The following is a 6000-nucleotide window of genomic DNA, read 5'->3' as shown; positions in this document are numbered from 1 at the left end:
ACAATTGGGAAAACCAAGAATGAGACTTGGGAAATTAACTCCTTCCACACTTCTACCACATGCTTCTTTTCCACTCATATTTCCCCCGGAGAAGTTATTTCCCAGTATAGTTTATGGATTCTAGTACCTTTTAATGCTCTTGGCAGGGGGAGGGAGGGAGAAAAATAACCATGAGAACAAATGACTTACCAAAGTCCTACACATTCATCGTGTTGAAAATCTGAAAACCAGGAAAGAGAATAATAGAATTATGATTAGATCTCACAAGGTATCTGCTGAAGCACTACAGACTATTTCCAAGACACCTTGTTCTCTGTCACTGTCACTGTCATCCTGTTGCTCATCAATTTGCTCAAGTGGGCACTAGTAACGTCTCTCACTGTGAGACTTGTTGTTACTGCTTTTGGCATATCGAATACGCCACGGGGAGCTTGCCAGGCTCTGCCAGGCGGGCGAGATACTCTCGGTAGCTTGCCGGGCTCTCCGAGGCAAGCTCTCCGGGGCAGAGGAATCGAACCCGGGTTCGCCATATGAAAGGCAAACGTCCTATCCCCTGTGCTATCGCTCCAGCCCACCTTGTTCTCTACCCAAGGTTTTTTACATTCTCTTCATCAGGACAGTGGATGGCAGTGGTCTGAAATTGGGCGAGAGGGGAAGGGAAGGGTACTCTAGAAACATTTTTTAAACATATTTGTTACCATCTGTCTTCAATACCTATGTAGAATCCCATTTTATTCATTCCCTTTTGTTAGCATTTGGGTTGTATCCAGTTTTTAAAATTAATATTAATAATTCGACTCAGCCCACAGAGAAAGACTACGTAAGATTTTAGCTAGACAAGCTTTAAGAGCTGAAATATATACACAAAAAGAAAACCAGTCACAGCCACGGTCATTGTCATGCTACCTCTTAGTACCACGCAAAGCATTGTGGGTGAGGCTGGGAAGTTGTTTTGTTCCTGAGTCTGGAACTCAGACGCGGAATTTGCGGATTGCAGTCATAGGAGCCATCTCCCAGCCCCCTAAACTTCCTGGGGCGGGGGCTGGGAGTCTGGGGAGGGTTTGGGCTTCGAGAGGCAGTGGTCAGGGTCTCCTCCTGGCTCTACGCTTAGGTGCTCAAACACCCCCCCACACACACACACCGTGGCTGTCTGCAAGACAGTCCCATGCCCAAGAAATTTACTGATGTTTGTTTGTTTCAGGGACCATTCCCAGGGGTGCTCTGGTTCTCCCACTCGCCAGAAAAGAAGATATTGTGCTCAGTACAATGTTGTCAGTCAGGAGGACAAATACTAGATACTATCCTGCCTGTGTGGAGTATAAAGAAACAAAGTAAAAACAGACAAGGGTCAAAGAAAACAAACCCCGAGTGTTGGAGAGACCATCAGGGGTGAAGGGCTCGCTCCCACCCGGAACTGATCAACCTAGCCAGTTTCATCCTTGGCCCCCACGCAAACCCCGCTGGCTAACAAGAGCAATCTCTGAGCACCGGAGCAGGAGTAGCCCCCAAGCACTGTGTGTCCCCACAGCCCCCTCCCCCCCTGCAAAAGGAAAGAAAATGAAGCTAGAGCTTCTGCCTGCAGAGCTGAGTCAGCCAAGAGCAGAGGGGGAGAGGAGAGGAGACGGCAGATGAAAGCAGACCTGGGGACCGTGGGGGAAAGACAGTGGGACTCTGGTCGCGGGGAAGTTATAGTCCTAAAATAGTAGCAGGGGTGCTCTTGTGCATCGTGAGGCCTTGGTGAGAACAAAAAGTTATACTTGGATTTTCTGCTGCACAAGGATAGTCACCCTGGCCCGCCCGCACTGTCATTCAAGCTCAACTGCCCAAGAAAATGATAATGTATCAGTATACAGGGCCTGGGGTGACGGCAGTTATCTCTTCCACCAGTCAAAGCCAAGTGAGCCAAATAGGGCAAAGAGGAAAGAGAAGGCCAGGGTGAGCAGCCTTATTTCAGAGCATCTATTTTTTCAGCTAATTTAATTTCAGCTTGCTCTCTAATACTATGTTTACCAAACGTATCAAGTAATCAAACCCCTTGGGGACAGAGGGGGGAGGGTCAGGGAGAGGGAGAAAGAGAGACAGAGACAGAGAGGGGGAGAGAGAGACAGAGAGAGAGAGAGAAAATACAGAGGGTATATGGTCCCCTGAGCCCCGCCAGGAGTGATCCTGAGCACAGAGGCAGGAGTAAGCTCTGAGCCCTGCTGATGTGGCCCCAAAACAAAGAGAATCACACGTCTACTATTCACCCCCTCACACAAAAAATAAATCACTTGATTCTTAACAAATAAAAGTGTTTTGAAAGTGGTGAACTGCGTTTGCTATTTCATAATTGCAGAACAAGATACAGAATTTGTAAAAAAAAAAAAAAGAAAAGAAAGAAAGAAAGAGACAGACATAGAAAGATTGCACTCATCTGTAGAATATAAAATAACAGAGTAGGAGACTAACACCCAAGAATAGTAGAAATAAGTACCAGGAGATTGGCTCCATGGCTTGGAAGCCGGCCTCACATGCTGGGGGGAAGGCAGCTGAGACAGAGAAGGGAACACCTAGTTGAAGATGTTGGGAGGACCCACTCAGGTTGAAAGCTACGTGCTGAAAGTAGACTAGAGACCGAACATGATGGCCACTCAATACCTCTATTGCAAACTACAAGATCCAACAGGAGAGAGAAAAAAAGGGAACGCCCTGCCGCAGAGGCAGGGTGGGGTGGTGGGGGTTGGGGTGGGGGTGGTGGGGGTTGGGGTGGGGGTGGTGGGAGGGATACTGGGAACATTGGTGGAGGAGAGTGGGCACTGGTGGAGGGATGTAAACCAAATGCAAACATGAAAGTTCATAAGTTTGTATCTGTACCTCATGGTGATTCACTAATAAAAATTTTTTAAAAAATACAGAATTTGAGCCCAGAGTTGTGGCTTAGATGATTTAAGGAAATGTACAGACAGGACATGTGGCCATGGAACATTTAAATGTAATCCAGATAAGGTCTGGCAGTGCCAAAAGACTGGGGCGGCAGTACCGCAGGTAGGGCACGTGCCTTGCACGTAGCCGACCCAAGTTCCCAGGTTTGATCCCCGGCACCTGATATGGTTCCCCAAGCCTGCCCATCAGGAGTGATTCCCGAGCACCGCCGGGTGTGGAACAAAAAGACAAAACACACACACACACACACACACACAAAAAAAAACCACCAAAAAACAAAAAACAAAACCTGACAACCCACCATCCCTTACACACAGAGATATACATTAGGGACTGGAGCGAGTAGGTAATTTTCCTTACACGCTATCGACCCAGGGACTGTTCCCTGGCATTCCAAATGTTCGTCCAAGCACTGCCAAGTGTAATTCCAGAGCTCAGAGCCAGAGGCAACTCCTGAGCATCACCAGGCATAGTACCAAAATAACACACACACATACACACACACACACACACACACACACAGCCCTCTTAAGTTCATTTGATTTCTCAGAACATCTGACATAACAGCAGAATTTTTTTACACCCACCAAGTAGAGCTGGAGACAGAACCAGGACGAAGGCACCTGCCCTGGGCACCAGCTGGCAGCGCCCCCACCCAGCACCATCAGGGCAGATGCAGAGGGACCCAGGGAATGTGGTGGCAGAGCAGCGACACCCCTGAGCGCCTCCCTGGCGTCCTTCCACCTGACCTGAGAGCCAGACCTTCCTCTGCGGGCCCAAAGGCTTGCACCGAACCGCTTGCAGCAGAAAATACCTGTCATAAAGGATGACTGTGACGGACTTAGAACTACGCCCACAGGGGAGAAAACGTGATTTTCTCTACTACCTCAGGGCACCTCCACGATGTGGGAAAACCCACGTCAGAAACCCAGGGAATTTCCTAGGGAATCCTCTTGGTGGTAGATTAGGCCCTTGTGTTTAATTGTAGCAACTAACGGAAAGGTTTGGGAGGGGACAAGTTCTAAGGGACACGCCCAGCCCTGCCGGCAGACGCGCTCCTAGATGCTCACGGCACCTAAGTTCCCCGACGCGACGCCAGGGGGCGCTCGTGCGGCCAGTGGGCGCTGGCCAGCCCTGGACGCTGCCGGGTCAGCCTTGCAGGCAGACGCTGGGTCCGACCTATGGGCGCCCTCACCCGCCTGCAAACAAGCTCCCAGGTCCAGAAAGGGACCGTGACTGTTTCAGCCTGGAAAGAACCTGAAGCGGTGAGGGAAAGAAAAAAAAATCCAGCAAAAAAAATCCAGCAACAGCCAAACGTCAGGACCTTGGAGCGCGGCTACGGCGCTGGCTTCCCGGGCGGGGACCCGGGGTCGATGCCCATCACCGCACGCGGGTCCCCCGAGCCCGGCCAGGAGCCAGCCCTAGCACAGAGCCGGCTGCGGGCCAGAAAGCAAAGCATCTCCGCTGCAAAGATCTCTCCAAGTGCAGGACAAAAAACAGTCCCCGGCGCATCACCCAGGATGCCCCCCCTTAGCCCCCTTCCCCAGGTGTGGGCTGGACCCCGCTGCCGGGGAAACCTCAGACCAGACCACCCGAGGGCTCCGCGGGGACTTCCCAAATGGCAGCGCCTACCTACCTGCGCCGGCCGGACGGCAGAGCTGGACAGCCAGGTCCGTCCTCCTCTGGCCCGGGTGAAGAAGGGGGCAGGCCCCTGGGTGGACAGGGCAGGGCAGGGCAGGGCGAGCTGCAGAAGGTGCCCGCCGGCTGGCCAGGGCTGGCCCTGCAGTGTGCAACGTGCTCGCCTTCTGCCGGCCCCACGCCCCAAGGCCGCATCCCAGCGGGAATGTGCTCGGGTGCCCTTAGCAGGCCCGTGGCACCCAGCCCGGAAGCTCTCCCCGCACAGGGGAGGCAGGTGTGGGAGAGGCCCTCCCCGCCCCCGCGTGCCCAAGGGGGAGGCAGAAGTCAGGGGCAAGCGGGGGAGAGAGATGCTGTCTTCCCCAGCCCCGCCTGCACAGTTCCGGTGGCCTTTCTCTCCCCCTCCTCCCCATACCCACCCCTCCGCATCCCCTTCCCTTCCCGTGGGAAGTTTTTCCATCGTTGAGGTAAACGGCACTCAGCTCTTGGAGATGCCAATCTACTTATGATGTCAGAGCCTTTTTCTGGTTGTTATTATTATTGTTGTTGTTGTTGTTGTTTTGCAGGGGGCACACTTGGCAGTGCTCCGGGCTTACTCCTGGCTCTGCACTCAGGGATCACTCCTGGCAGGGTTCAGAGGATGCGGAGGATGAAACCGGGGTGGGTCACCTGCAAGGCAGGCGCCCTGCCCGCTGGGCTACCCTGCCTCCTCCAGCCCCCAGTCAAAGCCTTTCGCGTTTCCTCACGGCCTTCTGCGCTCCAGGAGGATGGACTCTGTTTCTTTTGTTTCGTTCCAGTTAGTTGGAGGAGGCAAGAGAAGCTTTGCCTCAGTAGTGCTCAGGGGCTACTCCTGGCTCTGTGCTCTGAAGTAACCCCTGCAAGTGCTCATGAGACTCTCTGCAGCATCCAGGGCAGGCCCAGGGTCAGCCGCCCGAGGGCCTGCGGCCTTAACCCCGGCACTATCTCTCCACTCCAGACGAGGCATTTCTGTCTCCACTGCTCCTGGAACAGGAAGTTCTGCCTTTTTATTTTTCTCCCCAAGAAGCTTAAAAACTATTTATTGAGGGAGCTGGAGCGATAGCACAGCGGGGAGGGCATTTGCCTTGCACGCGGCCAACCTGAATTCCATCCCCAGCATCCCAAAGGGTCCCCCGAGCACCACCAGGAGTGATTCCTGAGTGCAGAGCCAGGAGTCACCCCTGAGCATCGCTGGGTGTGACCCCCCTCCAAAAAAAAAAAAGCTATTTATTGCATTTGGGGCTGGAGCAGTACCACAGTGGGGGAGGGGCTTGCTTTGTGTGGAGCTAGCCTGGGTTCCCCTCATCCCATAGGCCCCCCAAGCCCGACCAGGAGTGATCTTTGAGCACAGAGCCAGGAGTGGAGCTATACATATCATGTAATATATATATTGAATTCTAAAACCAACATTTCTCTCAGTAAAAT

Source organism: Sorex araneus, chromosome 2, assembly GCF_027595985.1.
Source record: "Sorex araneus isolate mSorAra2 chromosome 2, mSorAra2.pri, whole genome shotgun sequence".
NCBI classification, from domain to species: Eukaryota; Metazoa; Chordata; class Mammalia; order Eulipotyphla; family Soricidae; genus Sorex; species Sorex araneus.
Note: the sequence above shows the minus strand (reverse complement) of the source record.